The 16,679-nt window shown below is 41.8% G+C and overlaps 1 long non-coding RNA gene and 1 other non-coding gene across 17 annotated transcripts in view; both read left to right on the forward strand.

The window, feature by feature from the left end:
• Window positions 1-16,679, forward strand: part of LOC128102476 (uncharacterized) — a 198,390-nt gene that overhangs the window by 51,802 nt on the left and 129,909 nt on the right. For all 16 annotated transcript variants that reach the window (XR_008215425.1, XR_008215427.1, XR_008215422.1 and 13 more), the window contains exon 3: window positions 13,306-13,387. This is a non-coding gene — a long non-coding RNA (uncharacterized LOC128102476). The remainder of the gene's footprint in view (window positions 1-13,305; window positions 13,388-16,679) is intronic.
• Window positions 6,783-6,855, forward strand: Trnak-cuu (transfer RNA lysine (anticodon CUU)). Its single transcript has one exon. It is a non-coding gene; the product is annotated as a tRNA-Lys (tRNA).

Genomic DNA, 16,679 nt, shown 5'->3' on the forward strand with positions numbered 1-16,679 from the left:
ATTTCTATAAATCTATACCTTGCCACGTGGCTCGTGGCTTACCGGCATCTTCACATGCTGTTTGTCATCGTGGCGGCTGGCAGTGTCTCTTTCTGCCTTCCTGTTCTTTCTTTTCTCCTCTCTGTTAGTCTCACCTATACTTCCTGCCTAGCCACTGGCCAATCAGTGTTTTATTTATTGACCAATCAGAGCAACACATTCGCCATACAGAACATCCCACAGCATATGACACTATTCAACTTTGCAAAATGGGTTTTTATTGAGATGACTGGCAGAGCTTCTCCTTTAACTAATTATAGTTAACTGCTAATTATAGATAACTAGATAACCTGATTTTGAAGTATTCCTTGTATCTCCAGGATGAACCCATTCTATCATTGTACACTAACTTTCTCACGTCTTTCATTTTGTATCACTCCTTACATAACTAGCATGTAGTTTCTCTTTTGCATTCTATTTTTCAGTACCAAAGTCAGTCTCCACTTTCTCCCCGACCCCCAAACACACACAGACATCACTTAGGATCGGTGTGATACAGTCCTGTCCCTTGGTATTTTGAAGGAAGTCGTTAGACGGGTGGCATCTGGTGTTTTGTGGGGGGTTATCCTTGACAACTTTCTCAATATCTTCACTGGAAATTGGTGTTTGTCTTCAGAACTCTTCTGGAGGGTGATATTTCCCTGGAAACAGATACTTTTTATCTAAATTTTTGAGTGCGTTTGCAGAATCTTCCCACGCAATTATTTCAGTTGCTTTTTTAGTGCATTCTAATTGCTAACTGTGTACGTTCGCATTTTCTTTCTACTTTCTTTTGAAAATAAGGTAAGCTACCCTTTTACTCGTTTCATATGATTTCTCCCAAATGAGCTATTTTTATGTTTATTATTTTTACATAATTTGTTCCCAAGTTATTAATACCTGCTTTTGTCTTTAATTACTATTTACTACTTTCCTTATATTTATTTTCTTATTCTTTTTCTTATCTCATGTTTTAAATATGAGCTCAGTTTTTTTTTCTTCTTTAATACTTTGAGTAAGGCTTTAAATTTTTCTTCAAAGCACTGATTTTTGGGTAATACATGCATTCTCATGCCCAGTCTTCTCACTGCTGTTGTTGTCTAAGTTTCTTAGAATTTCAGTTTCTAATGTTCTTAGAAATTTCTTTCTTTCTTTTTTTGTTTGTTCTTTGGCTTTTGGTTTTTGGCTTTTCAAGACAGGGTTTCTCTGTGTATCCCTGGCTGCACTGGAACTTGTTCTGTAGACCAGGCTGGCCTTGAACTCACAGAGATCCACCTGCCTCTGCCTCCCAAGTGCTGGGATTAAAGACGTATGCCACCACCATTGGCCTTGATTTGAAATTTTAATGGTCCTAATTTTAGACAGTTGGGCTATTGTTTTCTATTTGAAGAAGCAATTTCCATGCTGAGTCCTTAGTGTTCCATGACATATTCATCATCAATCAACTCTTTTATCAATATCAATTGAACTTATTTCTCTTATGCTTCTTGAAGGAATTCAACTTGGTCATTAATAATGCAATGAATTTATTAACGTCTTTTTTGTAATTATGTGATATTTGTCTGGAATTTGTTTTTTCTACATACCTCTCTTTTGCATACAATGAATGGTGGCTTGGTTTTTTGAACCTTCCTGAGATCTTCATGTTTTTAGTATGTAGATGTATCTTGTCTGCACAGGATGGTATGTTTGAGCACACTTCTCTTTTGTGATTTTAACCATTATTGTTGTCCTCAGTGTTGTGTTTGCCAAACACATTAAAAATTAAATGTGGTGGTTTCAATGAGGAATGTCCTCCACAGGCTAAGATGTTTGGATGCTTGGTTCCCCATTGGTGGTGCTGTTTGGAGAGGTAGTGCAGCCTTGTCAGAGGAAGAATACCCTGGGGGAAAGCTTTGAGAATTCACAGCCTTGCTCAGCCTCTGCCTCCCATGTCTTTGACATTGAATATGTACTGCCATGTTTTCTCTGACATTATGGACTCTCTACCCACAACCATAAGCACAAATAAACGTTCCCTTCTATAAGTTGTTTTAATCATGATATTTTTATCACAGCAACAGAAAAGCAAATGATATAAGTAACGTTTTCCTCCCCCTTCCTACAACTCTTGAGATAGGATCTTGCAATGTTGCTACACTAGCCTTAAAATGGTGATCCTCCCTATCTCAAGCCTCTCAAGTGCTGGCTGTTCTAGGCACATGTCAGTATTCTTGGCTTGTATTTTCTTTCTGATATTTAGAGAATCCTGTGTGGCTAGGTCCTTTGCTGGTTATTCTAGAACTTTTAAGAATATGCTTAATGGGACTGGAATGATGCCGGATCTGTAGTTAATAGCATGCACTTGCTGAGGACCCAATTGAGGACTCAATTCCTAGCACCTACACGGGGCAGCTCATGGAACCCAACACCTTCTTCTGGCCTCTAAGGGCATGTGAACTCACTTGCACACACACACACACACACACATACACACACACACACACACACACACACACACACACACACACACACACACTAAAATACATCTTGAAAAAAATATTCTTAAGCTTTCATGTAGCTTGATTTTTCCTGACTGGCCCACAGTCAGGACAAATCTCTGACACCCGCCAGTCCCACAGCCACTCAGACCCAACCAAGTAAACACAGAGACTTATATTGGTTACAAACTGTATGGCTGTGGCAGGCTTCTTGCTAACTGTTCTTACAGCTTAAATTAATCCATTTCCATTAATCTATACCTTGCCACATGGCTCATGGCTTACCGGCATCTTTACATGCTGTTTCTCATCATGGCGGCTTGCAGTGTCTCTCTCACCCAGCTTCCTGTTCTCTCAATTCTCCTCTCTGTTAGTCCCGCCTATACTTCCTGCCTGGCCACTGACCAATCAGTGATTTATTCATTGACCAATCAGCAACACATTTGACATACAGACCATCCCACAGCAGTCCTGTGTACCTGGACTGGGATTGAGGTGTTGGTGAGAACACATTTGACATACAGACCATCCCACAGCACTTTCATGTTTTGATTTGCCAACTTTTGATAACACTATTGACTACTGTGAATAAAAAACTAATTTATTTTCATTTCCACAGACCTCTCATCTGTCTACTACTTTTAATTAGCTATTGTAGCTAGAGTTTTCCTGCCTGACCCACAGTCAGGACAAATCTCTCTCACCCGTCAGTCCCACAGCCACTCAGACCCAAACAAGTAAACACAGAGACTTATATTGGTTACAAACTGTATGGCTGTGGCAGGCTTCTTGCTAACTGTTCTTACAGCTTAAATTAATCCATTTCCATTAATCTATACCCTGCCACGTGGCTCATGGCTTACCGGCATCTTCACATGTTGTTTGTCATTGTGGCAGCTGGCAGTGTCTCTCTGACTCAGCCTTCCACTTCCCAGCTTTATTCTCCTCCTTGTCCCGCCTATACTTCCTGCCTGGCCACTGGCCAATCAGTGATTTATTTATTGACCAATCAGAGCAACACATTTGCCATACAGAACATCCCACAGCAAGCTATATATATTTTTTTATTTCTAGCTACAATCTCCACAGTCATACAATTGACACTTTTTTAAAATTTCTCAGAATATCTCTTTTCTGTGGTTTTTAGTATACTATGTATGGGTCTTGGGTGTTCTCGTTAGCTGTTGTTACTGCAGTGGATTTTGTGTGCGATGTTTCCTTCCTTTCTTTCTTCCCACTTCTTTGATTCATAGTTCTCTTTAAAGAGGCACTATAACCTAATTAGTTGTTGGGAGCATGAACTCTGAATGAATTCTGTCTGGGGTTGAGGTTCTGCAGTTGTAAGCAGTAGCCTCAGGCAAGTCACTTAGGCTCCCAATGCCTCTGGCATCTCACCTGTAACATAGCATGCTCATAATAACGCCTACCTCGAGTGAATTTGCATTAAGTGAAAAATTTTAAAGGGCTTCCTGACAAAGCATAAACACTGAGTGAGCATGCACTTAGACCATCTGGTGTGATCAATCACCTACTGTAGGCACCTCATGGCTTCTTTCCATCCTACCCCACTGGCAGACCAGTGAAAGCGTCCTGTCTCAGCATTTCTCACTCAGCACCATACTTCCTGATTTCAGCAAGTTGGAGCAGGCTGTTGGCCATTCTTGAGCCAACCCCAAGGATTCACTGTCCCAGCTGAGAGACCCATCCTCTCTGTCTCCATGACGACCTAATGCTTTTGGAGAACTTGGTCTATGCACAAGCTCTTCCATCGGCTGTCTTTCCTCCCAATTTGTGCCAGAACTTTCTGTCTTCTGTAGTTTGTGGTTTAGCTTGCAATTACTTTCTAAATTCAATGGACGTGAAGTTTTTGTCACTTAAAACTCTCTCTCTCTCTCTCTCTCTGAATGTGTGTGTGAGAGTGTGTGTGTATGTGTGTGTACATGTGAAAGTGTGTGGGGGGGCAGGGAGGTCAGTGTCAAATGACTTCCCCAGTTGCTCTCCATTTGAGTTTTTTGAGACACGTTCTCTCACTGAACTTGAGCTCTGTGATTCTGCTTTGCTGGTTGGCTGTCTAGCTCCCAGCAAGCCCCAGGGCTCCTCCCATCTCTGCCCCTCCCCCAGCACACAGGTTACAGACTTGAATACAACACCTGGCTTTTTTACATGGATACTGGAGATTTAAACTGAGCCATCTCCCCAGGTCCAGAAAAGACAATTCTTACTGTTTAGGTTGTATTCAGGAAGACTCTTTTCTGGGTTAGCTAAAAGTTCAAGTTTACTGAACTTGATTTAAATGAGTGTTATTGCATCAAATTTTAAATTGCTGTTCAGAAAGTACAAAACTGCGTTTATTTTCTCCAAGATAAGCTCTTGCTTTTCACAACTCGCAGAGACATGCTGCATTCCCAGCACACACATTTTAGAACAGTAGTTACAGTGTTTGGAATTAATACATTCACCTAGTCACACATCAAATTATACAGAAATGCTGGTGCAAAGAGCTGTCAGCTGCTTTCTCATTTTCCATTTCCTCAGCCCTAATTCCCAAGAGAAATAATTGTTACCTGCTTTTCTTTCTAGTTCTTCTGGCAGCTAGCTGGGTGTGTTTAGATCCCCAGTAACACATTTATACAGATTTTTTTTTCTTGTTAATTTTGTAACTACCAAAGGTCCAAATAACAAATCGGCATGTTGGGCCATGTCCCATGTGCCATGGCCACCGTCTTCTTTGTAGAGTTGCGTTGTCTGACTTCTGCACACAACTTCATTAGCCTGGTCTCGTATGAGGACTTCTTATGGTGTGCTGTCGGGCCGTCAGAGTAGAATTTCCCTGTCAGCTAGGACCAGCTAGCTCATTGATTCGCAGGTAAATGGGGGTAATTTTCCCTGAAGGCAACCAGAGGGGTCTGCAAAGGCTTTGTGCCTGCTGAAGTAAGGCTCTGCTCTTACGCTCAGAGCCACTTTGCTTTCTGGAAAACACCTGAATTCTACTTTAGATTTTTTTTAAAGGATCCTATAATCCCAACAGTAAGCTGGTTGAGGTAGGAGGACTGCTGGGAGTTCCAGGCCATCTGGGCTACAGTGTGAGACAAAACAAACATCCACACAACTGAGCTCTTTGATTAACCATTGATCATTTCCCCCAATACGGGTTCAAAATGCCTCATCAACAATTTAAAAATTGTTAAAGATTAAAATATTGTAAAAGATTATTTCAGATGTTAGATGGTGAGACCTGAGCTGAACTGACCTGCAGCAGTGATTATTCTCTAAAGTGTTTCATCCTGAGGCTCTACACCACATCCCCTGGACTGCCATGTGACTTCACGGACTGGCACTGTTGCCTTTCTAATATCTGAAGAAGTTAGAAACATTTTGGTCTTGAAATCTGAGCAAGGCTCTATTGTCTAGTACAAGAGCATTGGAATCATAGGACTGGAATTCGGTGACTGATTCCATAGGTAAAGCCGTTGACTGACTACCATCTATGGCCAACAGTGTTGTTTTGTGTTAGTGTCTGTCTTAGTCACTGTTCTATTGCTATGAGTTGTCATGACCAAGGCAACTCTTACAAAAGAAAGCAGTTAACTGGGGAGCTTGCTTACAGTTTCAGAGGTTTAGTCCATTATCATCATGGCGGGAAGCGTGGTGGCATGCAGGCAAAATGGTGCTAGAGGAGTAGCTGAGAGCTACATCCTGATCTGCTGACGGAGATATACTTCCTCCACCAAGGCCACACCTCCCAGTACTTTTAATCCTTTCAAATAGTGCTACTCCCTGGTGACTTAAACATTCAAATAGTTGGACCTACGGGGGCCATTCTTATTCAAACCACCACACTGTCCAGAAAACACAATCCATCCTTGTCATTTTAACATACAGGCTTTGGTTACATGGATACTAGAAAATGAAAAAGCAGAAATGGGCTGTGATTGTTACTGTTAATTGTCAGCCTCACAGAATTTAGAAACACGTGAGAGGTGGTCTGTAGTGGGTAGCCATTCCAGCTTTGATCTGTAAGTTCCAACCCCCATTGAGACTTCGGCAACTGTCACGCCTACAAGGCGGGGCGAAAGGAGGCGCCTGGGGACCCGAGATCTGGATCGGCTGGTGCGCTCTCTGTTGCGGGACCCTGGACTAGAGAGGTGTACCAAGCAGAGCTCCAGAGAACACCGCTGGACTGCGATACACCTTCCCCAGACTCCGCGACCTACCTATCCCTTAATTTGTAAGTTACGCCATTAAATAAATCTCCTTTTATCTAAAAAAAAAAAAAAAAAAAAAGCCCGGCTAGCTCAGTCGGTAGAGCATGAGACTCTTAATCTCAGGGTCGTGGGTTCGTGCCCCACGTTGGGCGCCAGATATTGGTGAAATTATTGAGGCCACTCCACGTAGATAAAAGGAGATTTATTTAATGGCGTAACTTACAAATTAAGGGATAGGTAGGTCGCGGAGTCTGGGGAAGGTGTATCGCAGTCCAGCGGTGTTCTCTGGAGCTCTGCTTGGTACACCTCTCTAGTCCAGGGTCCCGCAACAGAGAGCGCACCAGCCGATCCAGATCTCGGGTCCCCAGGCGCCTCCTTTCGCCCCGCCTTGTAGGCGTGACAGTTGCCGAAGTCTCAATGGGGGTTGGAACTTACAGATCAAAGCTGGAATGGCTACCCACTACAGTGGTCCCCCGGACATGCCCGCAACGGATCATCTTGATTACTCTAATCGATGTGGAGAGACTAGTCCTAGTTGTGGGCGGGGTTGTTTCCTGGACAGAGGACCCCGGACTGCATAAGACAGAGAAAGTGAGACAAGCATCAGGGTGCACTCACCTCTGTTTTCCAATTGTGGATGTCATGTGACTAGCTGCCTTGACTTCCCTGCCCTGATAACCTGCACCTTTGAAGTGTGAGCCGGAACAAACCCAATCTGCCTTGATAAGTTGCTTCGAAAGAGTATTTTCATCACAGCAACAGGAAAAGAGACTATGCCAGGGACACGGTTTATATTAACACGGTTTGCATTAACACCAGGAAGAAAAAGCGGCCACTTAGGCTGGAAAAACAAAAAGAGATGAGTAGGAATTTGACAGCCTCGAAAATGCTGAGGGGCTGGTAGCCGATCTCTGAGGAGGTGACACTACCTGGTCCAGTCTGTGTCGTTGGTTCTGGGAGTGTCAGAAAACTATCAGATGCACCCAGCTTCCATTGACAGAGTGAAGGACAGTGGTGGAGCTGCCCTGGAGGAGTTCTTTCTTCATACTCTATCTCCGGACAGCCTCCCTCTATCATACTCTACTAATACAGCTTATCAAACTGGCTGAGGAGGAAGACGGTTTGCAGATTTGGGGCATCAGGTTTCCAAAGCAGAATCTAGAAAAAAAATGGGATTAGATCTGAAGTAGAAAAGTTAAAAAATGGCCATAGTCCAAGTTTCGGTCACTCAGCCGTTCATCTACAGCCTTGTAAACACACACTTGCATGTTCTCATTGCAGCAATAACAAAAACAGGCAACGACTCCTCTGGTAGACACTGTTTTCATCCTAGCATCTCCCCACCAAAGGGAGACATGCAGACACTATAGTCAAATTAAATATTATCTTCACATATTTAATACGGGTGACAGTCTATCTCTAGGCTAGATACTCCTCCTTAATTGATTTCCCAGTGACATATAACTATTCTGTGGTATAATGACTAAATTATAAAATTAATCACTATCAATAATCCTTTTCAAATAATTGAGAAAAAGAGTAAATTAAGCTTATTAATATATTTTAATGTGCAGTATATTGGCCATTACATATGCCCTAACAGATATGTAATAAAATAAACATGATAATATCCTGTCAAACAACATAGCATACTGTATGTGCAATGAGGAAGTAATGACCACATACCGCTTTCTTAGGTTTAGTGATATTAATAGCTTCTGAAGCAGCTCATGCTTTCTTCGGGCTGGGCCAGCTTTACTCAACTGGCCTAATTCCTTTACCTGGTGGGTGACCCAGATCTTTAACATTAAGGTGTCCAGAACTTTGGTGGCCATGGCCTCCTTTAGTTTGGGTTATTTTGCAGCAAGCTTTACTTCTGAAAGAATATAGACTCCACACACTCCTTCTCAATTCCACCTAGCAGCTGTGATTCCTTTCGGTCATCAGGATTAGTCCCTGGAGCCAACAGTGACCCTTGCCTTGGTTGCTGATTCAACGGCCAGAGGAGCTTGACATGGCTGGGTAGGAGTCTCGGTTTTCAGTTTGGTGAAACCATCATTGTGCTCTTTAGTGGATGCACTTCCCTAAGACTCCAGATCTGCAGAGTTCAAAATTGGGAGATGAGGTATCAACTAATCTGGAAAGGAACCACCCTGCTTCTATCCCCAGGTGATTCCCAAATTTGTCTATTCTGGTTATGGGAGAAACAGTACTATAGTAGCTACTGAATCAAAGTGTATAAGGTAACAGTTAGGATATTATCCTATAAATGGTGTATAGTCAAATCATTGTAGGTCACTGTACTATTTGGTCATACTAATACCATTTGGGTGATGACGTAGTTGATGTTAGGTCCTACTAGAAATACAAAGTTAGGTTTATTAATGCACTGTGTCAAAAGAGAATTACATGTTGGAGAATGATGGGCTGTCTCAGAATAAATGAATCAATGAAGAGTAGTATGTAGATTGAGGAGCATGAATTAGGCTGGTCTTGCTGCTATGGGATTTGCCAACATCTTGAACCAAACTACTGGTCCGGTCGCTAGTCTTATCTCTAGCCCATGGTCCATTGGAGTTGCCATGGAATCTCTTTATCAGTGCCTTATCTTGGAACACAGGTGTCAAAATGCTCTGTGTTGGCAGAACACGTGCTTACCCTGCTCATCTTTCATGTCACAGTTTATGCTCTGTGAGTCTCGGTACAGTATTGCAGATTAGGGCCTTTACTGGAACTCCCAGATTCCTAGCCACAGCCCCCAGCAGGGCAGCCTTTCTTGTTGTTTTGTTCCTTTAGACACCCTTCCTGAGGGAGGGACTCTCACGTCGGTTGGATTTGGCTTCTCCGGATCTGCACTGCTCTTGGAGAGGCCATACTTGCGAAATGAGTTTTCTGTGGTAGTGGTTTTATCTCTTTAATCAATGGGCCTTCTTGTTCTCTCTGTTAAATGATCACTTGCTGAAGTATGTGGCATGACAGCAGCTGTGTGGCAACAATCAGGACTCTGGAGATCACACATTTGGCTTCCACAACAGGGATTACTATAAAAGTTTACAAGGTACTTCAAAACAAAATACTAAACTTCAAATCTGGGCCATCAAGATGAGTCTGAATATTTTAGATCAGCCAGTTGCTTTTTTCTCAATTCAGACAGGGATTACTCAACTTTGCCAATGTTTGCATAATCAGCTCTTCATCTAGTGACCATCAGGTATGGATTTAAAGACTAGGGCTGCTTGTGAACAATTTAGAATCTCAAATTAACCAAGAGAGAGGGAATTAATATACAGAGAAGTGGGAGGCAGTGAGAGTCTTGGGACACAGAGGGCTCTTTCTCTGACTGGACTGGTTGGAATCGTGTACGTGAACGCTAGGTTATACTGAGCATGAAGGCAAAGTGTCAAAGCAACTGGAACTGCAAACCTGGTCAGCTGCAGGTCTCCTCCTCTGAGGCTGACTTTAAGTGTGTAGCTTTCAAATCACTTGGAAAATGGGCCAGAGAAATGCACACAAATGTGGTATCTGCTTCACCTGAAATCCAGAAAGCCCAAAAGGTTTGGTATTACGGGATTAAAGCCAATATAGTTGTTGGCCTTTTTGAATCTTAACACTTTTAGAGAGACACAAGAGATGGACCTTATGTAAGTATACCAGGATGCTTAAGTGTATTGTCTTTTACTTCTGTTTTAATGAGTGTGTCAAGAATAATTACTCCTAGTGCATGCTAATCATAGAGCATCCTTCATGAGGATCACCTCACTTAACCCTGATCACATGAAAAGAAAACATACTTGGAGAGTTCACGTTTATCTTTAAAGATCCATCCTTGACTGCCTCTATAGACACAGATTCACAACTTACAACTTCAAATCAGTGTCTTTGCTAACGTCCAGTGAGACTTTGAGACTTCCTTGAGGTCTGAAATTGCACTGACATCACACTGGAATTACCTAACAATTAGTGAAAACTTATACTTCTGGATTTTGTGCCAAATTTTCCAAATTGTTATTTCTTAATGTACTCTTTAATTTCTTAAGCTTCCTAGGGGATTGTTATTGAAATTGGAGGAATACTGTTCTACCTAAATTCATTACTTTTAGAGTTCCACTGCACACTGACTGGTTTTGTATGTCGACTTGTCACAAGCTAGAGTCATCAGAGGAAAGAGCCTCAGTTGAGGAAATGCCTCCTTGAGATCCAGCTGTAAGGCATCTTCTCATTTGGTGATCAATGGGGGAGGGCTCAGCCCACAGTGGGTGGTGCCATCGGTAGGCTGCTGGTTGTGAGTTCTATAAGAAGGTTGGCCGATCAAGCCATGGAAAGCAAGCCAGTAAGCAGCTCCCCTCCATGGCTTTTGCCTCAGCTCCTGCCCCGAATTCCTTCAGTGATGAACAGCAATGCTGAAGTATAAGCCAAATAAACCCTTTCCTCCCCAACTTACTTTTTGGTCACGGTGTTTCATCACAGCAATAGAAACCTTAACTAAGACACACTGATTATAGTGTTTTTTAAAAAGAAATTTCCTAAGTTATCTCATGAGCTGCCTAAGGATCTGTACTGCATTAAGTTCTTAACAGAATCCTTTATTTAAGTGGCAGCTTAATCAGACAGTTGTATGGCTAAATATTTAGCATGCTGTATGTTGTCCTTTTGATATGTGAGAACTATGATCTGAAAAACACCATGGCTGAAGAATGTACCAGGAAGACATTTTAGAATTTAAAGGAATAAAGAGATCAGGGGATTGAAATCCTAAATGAAGCTATCCTTTTAGACATTTCTTTCTGTGGACACAAAAGGCACTAGTAAAGATGTCTTATTAAATAAAATGAACATCATTGGACTTTTTTCCCGTGACTCAATATACTTATCTGGATTCTGTTATAAACGGCAGAAAGCCAAATTAGATGAATTTAGAAACAGGTTTTGTTCTTGACCCAGAGAGCAAATGAGTCAAGTTGGTAGGTTCAGCAGATACTGAAGTGAGACACCTGGGAAACCACGTGCCTCTCCAGCTGTCTTAGCCCTTGTGTTCTCTTCATTTGAGACAGGCTTTACCCATTAGTACAAAAAGACGCCCACCTACAGCCACCTCCAGGACCAGAGCACACCAGTTTGTCAAGAAGATTCAACTCTTTCCTTATGAGTCTGTCAAACATCCAGGGCTCATTGAGATTCTGCCCATCCTCACTCATCCCAGCTATCAGAGGGACACTGAGCTTTTTGGGGGCAGGACACAGGACTGTAGTAGAGCCAGCCTCAGAATTCAAATGAGCCTCAGGAGCAGAGAGGCTTGAAGGAAGACTGAGTCAGGGGTAAAACCACAGCTATAGAGGGCAGTGTGCAGCTGGATTCCTCTTGCCCTGCTTGAACTCTGCTACGGGAACCATCCGAATCCTCTCCTACACTTCTGTAAGCCTCGTCAAAGTTTATCTCTGTTCTCATCCCAACAGCTTTCTTCTTTTTCTTCTTCACTTCCCTGTTTGTCAATCTCCTTTTTTTCTGGCTTTTGACCTTTTTCTCACTCTGGACCCAGAGATGGACAACAACCAGAACTTGTAGACTACAAATCTTTTGCATAGTTTTTATTGAACCATTTGAATACATGGTTATATAAACTAAGCCTATCTCAGTAAGCCTGTATATTCAACCACAGGGATGGCACAGATTTAATCGGGACAGTGTCTCCTGCTGTTTAAGCAGTATTTGGAATCTGCTGGCCTAGACTTACATCTTGTGCTTGCCACTTGCCAGCTGTGATTCTGGGCACATTTCAGACTCATGGCTCAGCTTCATCCCTCAAGTGAGGTTCACTGTGTCTTTCCCATCGGGCTGCCTCAAAGATGCCTTGAGTGATCTGATCCATGCGGGCATGATAACATCTCAAGGAGCATTGGCGAGGAGTGGTTTTCACAACAAGGCTGGTGAGGTCTGCTGGTCTCTTCTTGCCAGAGATGAATCTCTCTCCTGCCTTCCTTACAGTTATGCACATCAACAAAGCGGGTCCACTGGCCCTCAGCATTATCTTATTTGACAGACATCTCTATCACAAAACTCTTCAGCTGGAGTCAACCATGTACTTTACCTTCTTGGTCTGCTCCAAGTCTTCATAACTCCCATTTGCTAACTACTTCCAAGAGGACAGACTTAGCCTTCTCCAGCATGGAACTGAAATTCTTGACGTTTCTGGAAAAGAAATGTAGAAGTTGAATTCATGAGCAAAGTTTTGGTAAGGCCCATTCATGGTAAGGAGACAAGTTGTTCTCTGGTACACTGGTCCTTTTAAGGAATTTACCAACAGATCTTGGCTACCTTAGATCTGTGACTGAATGACGGCCTGTATGGTGTGGTAGGAGGTGCAGTGCTGAACACATGAACGCTAACTTTCCCACTTTTGTATAATTAAAATCATTGCTACAGAAGGATCTCATTAAAAAAATCTTTAGAAGATAATTTATTACTTTCCTTGCACCTAATGAATTTGCCCAGGAAATGGATAATCACAACTTCAATAATTACTGTTGCAGGCTAGCCCCTGTTCCGAGTACTTTACGAACCCTCAATCATATACCTTTGCTACTCTCGTTATTTCCATTCTGCAGAGGAAGAGACTGAAGGCTCAAAGGGTTCGATTTCTTGCCTAAGACCATGAAGTTTTTAAATATGGATTTTTCACATTTGCAGGTAAGTGAGTGCTTTTTGGGTATATACATACTGTGAGGAAAATCAGAAAATATACTAAAAAAATTAAATGATGTAGAATTACAATATTACTTTGTCCTTACTCATCATTATAATCACATTACAAGAATCATCATTTTGGAAATTTAGCTATGTTTCAGCTTCTGATAACATGGTACTTCCACTTTTCCTCTGTCCAATCTCTTACCTATTTCTTTACCCACAGACTTAGTCAATAAACATTTATCATGTGCCCACTCTCTTGCAAATCACATATGTCTCAGGCAAATAAAAAGCATGTATTACTAGTCTGTTGTCAAGTTATGGGTGGTCTCCTGTGAGAATTAAAATATAACATGTTCTTTATTAAATGTATTTTTTAAAATTCAGTTTTGAATGATCCTGACCAGAAAACCTAGGGAAATCTAAGAACAGGAAAAAAATTTCCCTAGCATTCTACTTAAGTTTTTTGAGGAGTAGAAAAGCATCTTTTTTGGTTGTTTTCTTTACTCTGCCCAGCACTTTGCCCATATTTGTCCATAATTTATCCCAGAAGAAAAAGAGTTTCATAAGAAAATTTAAATTCAAAACCAGTGTAAACCTAATTATGGTTGTTATCATTTCAAGTGCTACTTATTTCGGAAGTTGAATCAAACTATTTATGTTTTAAACTGTATAGGGAAGATTAGATTGTTTAAATTTCAAGATCACAAAATCCCCAACTTCCAAAGAAGCTGTTTTAGTTGGGTCCCTATCGCTGTGATCAAAGGCTGACCAAAAGTTACCTGGGGAGGAATGAGTATATTTCATTTTATACTTCTCACATCACAGTCCATCACTAAGGGGAATCAGGGCAGGATTTCAAGCAAGGCAGGAACCTGGAGGCAGGAGCTGATGCAGAGACCATGTAGGAGCGATGCTTACTGGCCTGCTCTCCATGACTTGCTCAGCCTGCTTGCTTATACAACACAGGACCACCTTTCCAGTGGTAACCCCACCCACAGTTGACTGGGCTCTCCCATGTCAATCTTCAATAAAGAAAATGAACCACAGGCTTGTCTACCGGCCAATCTTGGAGTGGGGGGTATTTTCTCAATTGCAATTTCTTCCCAGATTTCTTTGGCTTGTTTCATGTCAGTGTAAAACTGGCAGGCACAGACACCTGTATGTGCCTGTATACATATGATCCCCCCACATGCACCCGTGGTGAAAACACACAGCTAACACAGAGTAGACACAACATATTCAGCTTGTAGACTGTGCTTCCATCCTCTCTTCTGAATGTCAGTAATTCAGAATATACTTTTTGACCATTAATAAAAGAAGTTATGAATTTGAGAGGGAGTCGGGAGGCACACCAGAGGAGTTGGGGGAGGAAAGGAAGGGTGGAAATGATGTAAATAGAGTACTTATGTCGAAAATTCTCAAAAAAAAAAGAAAAAAAATTAAACTTAAGACAACCCACAAGCAACGTGGGTTGAACAAAAAAAAAAAAAGTTTAAATTTAAAACAACCCACAAGCAAGGTGCAGATGGACAGGACCAACTTTAAAAACTTGCAGTCTGGTGGAAACCATGGAACCACATTGGAACTGGCTGGAAATCTTCTCTTTGCCATGCAGCTGAGCCACTGCAGGGAAAGTGCGGCATGGCTCTGTGTAATAGGAGAGCTGTTCCTCAGGCCTTAGGTGTTTATCCACTGAAAACCTGGGGCCTCTGTGATAGAGCAATGGGCTGTCCATGTAAAGGCTCCGGAACCAGCAAGACTTTTCTGTCTCTCTCTCTTCCCCTTGGCTCATGTTAGTGGAGGCAGGTGTGGCCAGTGATTTGGGCATCCGCAAAATGTAAACTTCTGGATTTCCACAGGGGACCAAGGAGAGAACAGTTTGGTTCTTCATCCGAGTGTCATTGGCTCTCAGCCCAGTGTATTAGAGTCTCAAATGTGCAGAGCATTTTAAAGATTTTTTTTCAAGGATTTTTAGGACAGGAAAGAGAGAGCGGCTTTTAGTGTTAAAAGATACCTTTAAGTTTCTCATTTCCTGTCTCTGGAGCCTTCACCTTCAATATTTCTTTCCTATCAACACGCTTCTACACAGCTCTCCAATCGCATTCCATTTGAAATGGAATTGATTTTGTCTTGAGGTAGTCGACATTAGGGGCTAAGTGCACATTTCCTGTTTAATCATTTCAACTTCATTTCCTTAAAAAAATAATGAACACACTGAGTATTTAACTTATTTGGTAAGGAAGGAAAAAAGAAATGCAAGCTCTTTGGCCCGGAGCCTGAAAAAACCCAATAGAAACTGAAGAGGTAGCAGTATGGGAAACAGTTAAGTATGTATTTAGGAAGAAAAAAATGCAGAATTCTCAAAATTTCATGAGATAAAAATCTTAGGATTCCTGGGAGTTCATCTCAAAAGACACTTCATCCAATCACATCTGAGGGATAACAGACATCACACACTTGCTGTGTGGTCATCTTGATGTATAATAGTTTATAGTTGCAGAGCCGGAGAGCTTAGCATATGTCAGAACAGCTTTCCCCAAGCCTGTTCACAAGAATACAAGGAACAATTTACTTATTTAGTCATTTAGTGTGTGTGTGTGTGTGTGTGTGTGTGTGTGTGTGTGTGTGTGTGTGCGCGCGCACGCGTGTGTTTGTCGGAGGCAACCTGGGAAAATCAGTTCTTTAGAACTCAGATTGTCACTCTCAACAGCAGGTGCCTTCACTACCTGAGCCATCCCAGTGGCCCACAAATGGCACACACATTTTTATTATATGAACTCAGAGTCTCTTGTGTTAAAGTTTACTCATTTTACTACAGAAATCAATATGCATCATAAAAAAAAAGTTCAAAGTTCTATGCTATGGGTCATTTAGTTTTTAGACAGTCTGATTTGTCTAATACTGTCAATAGTTCCTGCATCTCAGCTCTGATTAAAATCAACAGATTTTAATTTGTCTGTGATACTTTGAGTCGATACCACAGAGTCTCAGCTGCAACCTCATCCTGAGGAATGGTCTATCAAAAGAGCCTCCTCAACAACAGAAGCAACCAAATCCAGATGTGGCTAGAGACTTCACTATGCAATTCTCTAACGAAGATCAACAAGTGGCCAATATGCATTATGTAAATTTAATATAAGATATAACTGCAATAGGACAAGAGGTACCACATCTCAGAAGAATCAGTAAAATAAGCGCTTGAGAGCATGTGGGGTAACACTTTTGCAACACTTTTTCATGCTGTTGGTGGGAATGTAAAATCTTGTAGTCTTTGTGAAAAGCAATAGAA

The sequence above is a fragment of the Peromyscus californicus genome, unplaced genomic scaffold (genome assembly GCF_007827085.1).
Source record: "Peromyscus californicus insignis strain IS unplaced genomic scaffold, ASM782708v3 Scaffold_7__1_contigs__length_154581171, whole genome shotgun sequence".
Lineage (NCBI taxonomy): Eukaryota > Metazoa > Chordata > Mammalia > Rodentia > Cricetidae > Peromyscus > Peromyscus californicus.